The sequence below is a fragment of the Theobroma cacao genome, chromosome 9 (assembly GCF_000208745.1).
Source record: "Theobroma cacao cultivar B97-61/B2 chromosome 9, Criollo_cocoa_genome_V2, whole genome shotgun sequence".
NCBI lineage: Eukaryota > Viridiplantae > Streptophyta > Magnoliopsida > Malvales > Malvaceae > Theobroma > Theobroma cacao.
Genome location: NC_030858.1, coordinates 23,547,780 through 23,557,848, shown reverse-complemented (window position 1 = coordinate 23,557,848; position 10,069 = coordinate 23,547,780). Strand labels below are relative to the sequence as shown.

General features: G+C 32.7%; 1 pseudogene; it reads left to right on the top strand.

The window, feature by feature from the left end:
• The window catches only part of LOC18589595, a 37,392-nt pseudogene continuing 27,989 nt past the window's right edge, over positions 667–10,069 (top strand).

The following is a 10,069-nucleotide window of genomic DNA, read 5'->3' as shown; positions in this document are numbered from 1 at the left end:
GGAGCAAATTTTTAAAAATTACACTTTTGCCCTCGTAAAGTGAAAAATTACATTTTTACCCCAAAAATTGAAAAATTGTTCATAGACATATTTTTCATCCCTTATAATCATACCATTCTCCAATTTGTCAAATGTGATCTAAATTCTCTCAAAATCTCAAATTTTATCCGCGGGTGGAAAAATTACAATTTTACCCATAGATAGTGAAAATTCCGATTTGACTCCGAATTGATCCTCGAACTCCTAATTACCATTTTGAGTCATCCCTGAACTGTGAAACTCTTAATTGCACCTTAAAATTCCTATTTGAACTAGTTTGAGGCTTAATCGACTTAATGATACCATTAGGGGCAATATCGTCTTTTAACGATTTCTCGAACTTCCTAAATATACAAACATTATATCGAGCATGTGAGTGACATTATAATTATTTTACAAAGTAGGGTTTGACATTTGCTAAGTTGGTTGGTGAGAATTGAGATACGTACAATAGACATCACATTTGAAAAGGCCTTTGGGTGTGCCAATTCTCCACCGATGCAATCTTATAAATACCCATTAACGGCATGAAGAGTACTTCACCACCAACCTCAACCTCAACCTCATTGAACTTTCTTTGAAAGCCAAGTCTATCTTGGCAGTCAGAGAGTACTGATACTGTCACCAATGGCTCCAACAATTGCTGATCAACAATTCAACACTAATTCCTCAGCTCTAACTGATTTTGTCATAAATCAAGGAAATAGAGTGAAGGGTTTGTCAGAAATGGGTCTCAAAGCCATCCCCAAGGCTTACATCCAACCTTTGGAGGAAAGGATGTGTGTCAGTGCCACCAAAGTCATGTGTAAGCAATCCAATCTTGGATTTCTTGACTTGGTTGGTGCCCTCAGAAGTGATCTCTACGGAATCCAAAATTTCTTTAACATTTTCACACATAGATACTTCATTAAGCTCACTAATACCTGAGGCACAAAGAAAAGTAATGTAAGCCTTAAAATTTATTTGAATTAATTTTGTATCTTTATCGTTCCACTCTTGCCTAGTCTTAATGACTATGTTGCCATTTACCTCCTTACTTGGAACATGTAGACCATCTAGTATTACATTCCAAACATATAAGTCCATTGATTGTATAAACATTTCCATGTGTTTCTTCTAATAAGCATAGTTAATACCTACAAAGAGGGGCGGACTTTAGATTGATTGCCCTTCACCAAGCACGGTTGCCATCACCTCCATTTTGTCGATTTGAGCTTTTATAAAGGATCTCTCAAAGATAGTTAGATCTACAAAATTTGAGACCAAGCTCTAATATCAATTACTAGTGTAGAAGTCTCAATAACAATATACCAAGAAAGGGTGAATTGGTATTTATAAGAATTACTCTAAAAAATATATCTATCAAAAACAAACCCTTTTTACCCAAAAATATTTTCTAACACTAGAAGCAAATATCTAACAATAAATATCTAAGTACAAATATAATGACTCAAGCAAGAATACTATTCTTAAAGAAAAGTAATAAATCAATATAAACCTATTTTCTAAGGCAAGTATAAACAACAAAATAATAATGCAAAAACTAAAGAGAGACAAACAATTTATAGTGCTTCAACTTTTTGATACCTACATCCACTCCCTTCGTAACAAAGAAATTTCAATTCACTAATAAGAATTCTTGTTTTTTAATGGGAAGCAATAACCCTTACACAATTCACATGGGATTCTTGCCTTTTCACGGGATCAAGTGATAACCCTTATGTTAAGATGAGCCTTATAGCCAATTGGGATTGGTTGAGGCTTGATTCCAATCATGCAACAATATCATTCATGTTGAATGATTAGAGATTTTCTTTCATCAATAAGACATTAATTATAATGAGTTATATGTCTAATTGGATGAAGTCCATGAGATTAATATGCCTTGCAAGGAAACTGTAGTGGGTTGTAGTTATGAGATTCCTATGCATGAAAGCATATTCTCAAAATGTTTTTGGTCAATGTATCATTGAGACTGGGCATCAATGATGCTTAGAGACTGGTATACTATATGTTCCTTATTTTGGAAGTAAGTAATCGATCTCATAGATTGAAGTATAGAGATACTTGGAATTGGAATATAGGTGCTTGCTTAGGAGAGCAAGTTCACTGAACATGACCCGCCATGGGAAGTGCATTTGGTAATACACTCTAGTGTCTATGCAACACTTCTCATGTGTTAATTGTGTAAATACTCCCTAGACTTGAGACACCAGGTTATCTTACGTGTGGAGTGCTATGCTTTGATTTCATCCCTACGGGTGCCTAACCAATGATGCCAAAACAGGATGCTTTTAGGTATAGTATGAAGCATGTGAAGGCAAATGAGTGGTCAAGATAGGAATCATCTCCTCAAGTGCTTTAGAAGACATATCATATCAGTTCTTGATTAACATTAGCTTATTGAAGTCTTTGGCCCAAGCGACATGGAGATTATGAAAAAGGTTTCATAACGCTCTATAAAACTAATGCTATAATTGTAGGAACAAATATGAAGGTCAATAAGAGTAGACACTGTACCAAGCTCTTATCATCTTTGGGATATATGATGAAGGAATGAATTACACCGATGGACTATACACTGAAAAGTTATCAAAGAACCTTTGACTCTCTCAACAATTGGGTGGCCATGATGCATTGCTAGATGCCAATTTTGGTCTATGGAATTAAATATAAATTAATTGATTGAAATTTATATTAATCAATTAAGTCATTAATCAATTCCATTGCCAACATGTTGGGAACCTAATGGGTCACACACAATGATTGTATTTGAATTAAATTGGGAGAGTGACGATTTAAGTTAGACTTAAATCACATGCTAGGTAATTAACTTCTATAAACTTAATTAAAAGAGTTTAATTAAGTTTTTGGCATAATTATAAATAGTTATAATTATAAGGCCTTGATTGCAAAATATAAAAGAAATTAATTTTGATTTTAATTTTCAAGGACTTAATTAAAAGAGTTTAATTAAGTAATGAGCCCAATATTAAAATGTGTTATAATATTGAGGACTTAATTGCAAAATTGAAGTTATTTTAACCTAACTATATAAGTCATCTTTTAACTATTTTTCATATGAGAGTTTTTCACAATTGAAGAAAACGTAGTTTTTGTCAAAAAAAGAAAAACGTTTTCTTTCATTGCCACCACTCCTTTTGTGTGAAAGAGAAAATTGCTTATGAAGCAATTTTCAAGAGAGGTTCGACTAAGATTGTGAACAAGAAGAAAATGACAATTGTTGTCCTCTTTGCTAGCACAAAGTATAGTTAAAAACTTCCTCCTTTGTTGAAGGTTCAAGTGCAATTGTGTGTACTACCATTAGAGGCCAAACATTTGATTGGCTAGGGTTTTTGCTCCTTGTGGTGTTCGTGGGATTGCTTTGGAAAGTACCATTGTGATTACGAAATTACTTGGCAAGGTAACTTTTTAAATAATAATTTATTTTGTGCTTTTATGTGTTAAATATCACCAAGGTGATCCATGGGTGGAGGCATGTTTTTGTTGTTTAGTTATAAAGTTTTAATTTTCTTTCCGCTGCGTATTTTGAGCATGCCATCTATAGCCAAACCCATCAGTGGTATCAAAGCTTTCCTTAGTTCAATTTTAACACATTTTAATGTCTATTGTTGTTAATGCCTTGTTGAAAAGGAAAATGAGATGTTCGGGTTTTGTTCTACACAAATTAGTAAGTTTTAAAATTTTACAATTGGTTCTAGTTATTTCGATTTCTAAATAGATTTAATTGTAAATTTGAAAATTTATTTGTCATAATATTAATCTCATTTTAATGTCAAAATATTGCAAATTAACATGTGCATGAGATGCACAAATTAATTTAGCAAATAAAAATTCGATCTCATGACACTATGGTGTGATTTAAATGGTAGAATTCAATTCTGTCCAGCCATGGTATTGGTCCATTTTCAGCCATAAAAGTGAGGCTTAAGTGCTTCATAAAATGCAGAAAAATTAAGAGATCAATACACATTGGAAATGTTCTAAGTTGGGTGATTATGTGTGGCTAATGGTGGAGGTAAAGTTACCAAAACATGGCTAAAACAGCTGCTGTTTGCAACAGTGACAGTCATGGTTTTGTTTGACTTGGCAACCAATAAAGGCCTAAATTTTTGCAATTAGTTGCACCAATTGGCTGAGGATTTTTTTATGGAAAGGTTCCATAAATTATCTAATTGTTTCCAAGAATTTTAAGGATTTAAATCCCTAGAATTAAGCCTTCATAAAACTGAGTTGGTGGAGTGAAAACTGTTGCTGCCTCAGCTGCAGCAAGCCATGGTTTTGATTTTTTTTTTAACAGCCAAAATCATTTCCTAAAATCCTGGAAAATTACTATGGAATTGTTCCATAAATTATCTATCAGGATAAATTTTATTTGGAATTAAATTCCTAAGTTTTTGTCCCAAAAAATTTCAAAAGTTCTCAAAAACCAATTCTGCCTCCTGCAGATAAAGGTCTCGGTTTTTGAATTTTTTGAATGGGCCAATCACCTCCTAAAATCCTGAAAATTTATTCTGGAATAGTTCCATGAGTATATATGAAGATAAATTTTATTAGGAATTAAATTCCTAAGTTTTAGTCACAAAGAATTTCAAAAGTTCTCAAAAACCAATTCCGCCTCCTACAGATAAAGGTCACGGTTTTTGATTTTTTGAATAGCTAAATCAAATCATAAAATCCTGAAAATTTATTCTGGAACAGTTCCATGAGTTATCTATCATGATAAATTTTATTGAAATTAAATTCCTAAAGATACACCACCCTAATGCCACGTAATTAGGACATGTCTGCTACTATCTGCAGCAGGACACTGTCTTGGTTAAGACATAGAATTTGTCCAAATTTTACACCAATGAATGATCAATTAAATTATTTAATTGGCGGAGGATAAGTTATGAAATTGGTTCCACAATTATGCTGATTTTTTGAAATATTTAATTTAAGGAATATGATTCCTAAAATTAAGGATGTCAAAGATGATGCATTAACCTCGACAAATAAAGAAATGTGATTTCTAAAATTATGGAAGTTAAAATTTCTTCATTAGCCAATTAAATATTTATGGAATATGTTCTGTAAAGATTGATAGTTTATTTCATAAATTATGGAATGTGATTCCTTAATTTAAGGGTGTCAAAATTTAAATAATTTAAGACTACATTAATTTAGGAATTAGATTCCTAGGAGTAATGGGAGTCTAAATATTTATAAACAAATTTTGTTTTGAATTGACTTCTTACAAGAAGATAATTCTAATTTGACATTAAATTTAAAGATTAAATTGTCTAAGTTATTTCCTAATAAGATTAGGTAATAATAGACATTCAATCTTTAATTAATTTAGATTAATAATAGGTTGTGTAAAATGTTTAGGAGCACAAATTAAAAATGTTTTAATTTGTAATTTGTAAGTAAAATGTTTAGGCGCACAAATTAAAAATGTTTTAATTTGTAATTTGTAATAAAAATTTAATTTTAATCCTAATAAGATTAGGAATGGATAAATTACTAATTTTGATTAGTAATACTTACCATATATGAAACAAGTTTCCATCTATATAGAATTAAATGGTTACCCAAAAATTTGAAATTGGCAAAATTCAAATGTTGAAAATTGTTAATCTCAAATACCTCATATGATGAACAATTTGAATGAGACATGTTTTTAAGCTAGAACCTTCACATTGATGTACAAATTTCAACAAGAAAATGCCTTTACAAAGGTTGGATGTTGAGATTTTAAGCTTGTTTGTAGTAAAAGAAGAAATTTCAGCTTGATTGAAATAAATTTCAACTTTGAAAGCTTGACGGAAGACTAAAGGATACTAAAGAGTGAATATGAGATTGTGGGTAGTCTCTCTAAGGTTTGAAACTTTATCTCAAGTCTTTTCTTGCTTCAAAATGGCTCAAATACATTTATTTATAGGTAGATCATGATTTGGAGCCGTTATACACAAGTTTGAATCAAATTTGGTTGTTACTGAAGCTTGAGGGTCAACTACAATGCTGTTAAGGTCAACTATGTTCTTCAAATTTCTTAATTAGGGTTTCCATAGTCAAGCATGCATGTTCTCTAGTCGATCCACATCCAGAGATCGTGTATTCTTCAAATCTACCCTTCTATAGTCGACTATGCCTTTCTTATAGTTGACTATGGCTTCTTAAAGTTAACTATTTATGGCTTTTGACTTATCAAGGTTGACTATATCTTTTATGTAGTCAAATATGGTTATTCTTTAGCTTGATTTTCTTGATCTTTCTAGAACAAGGTCGAGTATACTTCCTCTGTAGTTGACTATGATTGTTCTTCATCTTGATTTTCTTGATCTTTTTGGAACAAGGTCAACTTTGCTTCCTCTCTAGTCAACTAGGGTTTTATGATCTTCAAGTTTTGCACTCTTTCAACCTTCAAATCAACTTGAGCTTCGCCATGATGAACTCTTAACTTGTGTTTTGAAGTTCCTTTAGCTTCTAATGCTTCTCTCTACCTACTTTCTGATTACCTTATACCTATATTCAAATAAACATTTCTAGGCATGTTTGCACTTGATTTCTTAGCTGAAATGCATTGTTTGAAAGCTTGTAAGATGTTTTCTAAGGATGCATGGCTTTTCAAACAATTTTGAAACTTTAAGGGATTAGAAATGTATTTGAGATAGTTTTAAATACTTGACATTAAGTTCAACAAAACATATGATTTTTGTCAAATCAAAACATGATATAACTCAAGGCTAACAAATATAAATTTTAAAAATATGAGATATGTGGCATAAATTAAGTAAAAAATGCCATAATTATATACAAATTTTATATCCATGTCAATTGTGTCTAATAAGGGGATATGATATTATTATTCAAAAATTAAATTTATATATAAACAAAAAAATTTAATAGCATTTGAAAAACAATTCAACTTATGCAACACTCAAATATTAATTTCTTAGATTAAATAAAAATAACATAAATAACAATATTTAATATGTTTGTTTTTAACTTTTAAATATGATATATTAGCATGTGAGATGTTACGTTTATGAGAAAAATCAAAAGTACTACTACTGTTTACCTATTTTTTATTAAAATATTTATTATTTACATTCACCTTTATATTTTTTACTATGTTGTTCAAGTCAATATATATGGTTTAAAATAATTTATGCCATTGCTATAAACAAAGCCGTGGAATTATCCAAGCATATAATTTAGGCAGATTTCGGTGGGTAGAAGTAGAATTGTACAAAAATAGTTTATTGTCTCGTGAGAATCGAAATTTCTCCTTTCCAGTGTGAGACTAAATACCTCCCAAGGAGAAAGTGGGTAGAGATCTCAAGACTTGCAATTGAATCTATTGACTCTTGGCTTTTATGTTCAAAGCAAAATATCTCTTGTCTTTTGTGACATATATATATATATATATATATATATATAATAATAAAAATATTAAAAATTGAATGGTAGTGACCACTACCCTCTTGATTCCGCCGGCTCTACATGAAATGTTTGACTAAATACATCGTGCCTAAGAAAGTGAGTCAACAATTCCTTTTACGGTCTTTCCACATATCCATTGGTTTTATGCGTAATGCTTTTCCACGTTGATTACCATGATTTCATTNAAAAATAAAATAAATTTTAATTTAATGCTTTAAATGAAATAAATGAATAAATCGACATCAATGAATACAAAATTCCAATGTAAAGTTAATTGATTCATTAAATATTGCATGTAAAGAATTATTATGTATGAGGAAATTATGAGAAATAGGCCTCCTTATAAGGTGATTTCAGAAATAACCACCCATATAAAGTTATTTGTTTCTAGCCAAAAACAGCATGAGTAGACCAAAATGCCTTTCAAAACATCGTGGCAAATTAAACTCCTGATATCTCCCTCCCGTTAGAGAGAAAATAGAAATAAATGCTCAACTGTTTGAGCTCGCTCATCTTTCTCTCTCAGCTCTCTGAACTGTATCAACTGTATCAACTCTCTGTTGAGCACTATCGTTATCAGCTCTTTCAACTCTCTGAACTATATGATCTTTGTCAACTCTCTGTTGAGCACCATCATCATCGGGCTATAGTCTATCTTTTGACATTTGCCATATTGTCATCGATAAACAGACCCTATAGCAAAGATGGCATTAAGGTATGTTATTGGGTTTATTGCTGCAACACATAAATTTCTAAAACTTTTTGTATAAATTAGAACATGGATTAGAAACATTGCCCAAAGTTGTTACACGCCATGCATCTATAACATGTGTTAGCGTTATTTAGCGTGTCATGACATTGGTTATTTTAGGGCAGTTCGGGCAATGAGTCAGTAATTACATTGATTGGCGTGTCACATGCCATGGGTATTTTAGGCCATTTCTTGTAAGGAGACAGTAATTATAGTGATTGGTGTGTAAGTGTTGGCGTGTAACAAGATTTGACTTGATATGCATGGCATGTAACAACATTTTACTTGATATACATGGTGTGTAACAACATTTGACTTGATACGCATGGCGTGTAACAACATCTTACGTTATATGCATGGCATGTAACAACATGACTTATAAAGTCTAGAACATGGCATGTCATGTAATGTGTAAAATGATTGACAAATTTATTTTGTTTTCAAAATTTCAGTGGGGTTCCAATTGTGCGACTTGTGATAAGACACGGTGGTTAGTGGGTGGATGGCAATTACAAGGGTGGTGAGTCACGAATGCAGGAGGTTAGGAGTGATTTATCGTTTGTTGGCTTGATGAAGCTGGTTGAAGATGTTGTTGGTGTAAACTCAAAAATTGACAAGATTGAGTTACATGCATTGATTAGTGCACCCGGAGAGCTATCACGGCTAATTATCAAGGACAATGAGGATGTTGCATTAATTCTGCTAGAACAAAGGAATGTTCCAACTATGTATGTTAGCATTAAGGGATGCCAAACAAATGTTATGTCACATGAAGAAGTTGAACAACGTGGTAATCAACTTAATCAAAATGAGATTTACAATGCTTCACATATACCACAACATTCGGTCTGTAACCCATAATAATGGCAATTGACCTATGCACAAGAGTTTGTGTAGCTAGGTAGACACACGACATTCACAGAACAGTTGGTTGCACAATTCTAATCAGGATGTGCATCGAACCAATTAGTTACTTCTGTCCAACAAATGCAATAATCGGGTGAAAATGTACAGGGTGTAATGGCATTTTCAAATGAGAATGCGACACTTAAAGACACCACTGCGACGTTGGAGGGTGACACTGCAACGCTCGAGGATAATACCGCATTTGATGAGGGAAATGAGGATTTGTTCCCTGCTGGTGAAGATAGATTTGATTACAATTCAGGTGATGAGCCTGATGAATGGCATGATGAGAGTTCAGACGATGACAGGCTTTATGACAGTGACATTCCAATTTGTAATAATGTTAAAGGTGAAACGGAACCTGTTGGAGGTGTTGATGTAGGAGATGTTCAGTGTGATGAACCCATACACAATAACCCCATCGCTGATGAGAATGGGATTTGTTCTCCTGATACATTGCTCCATGACAATTATCAAGAAAAGGAAAATGCAAGGATATCTCGTACGTGGATAATTCCAGGTGTAGAAAGGTTTTTCTTCCAAACAATTACAATTGAGGAGTCAACATGTGCCGATGATCGCTTATACAAAGGAAGAATATTTTTCTCGAAAGCCAAGTTGAAACGAGCTTTGAACATGTTGGCTTTAAAAGAACAGTTTAGGATAAGAGTAAAAAGGTCATGTGAAGGTCGTTTTGAGGTTGGTTGCAAGGACAAGGCATGCAAGTTCAGTGTGCATGCAACAAATTGTCACGACCCGGAACTCCCCATCGAGCCCGTGACAACCGCCGCGAAGCCTCGACAAACATTCTTCACCCCGAATGTCGATCGAAACCTCGCAAGGCTCTCGTATCAGCTTTTGCACTTCCCCGGTGAGCAATAGTTATCAAATAATCAAAATACGAAGAATTACAAATCGTTT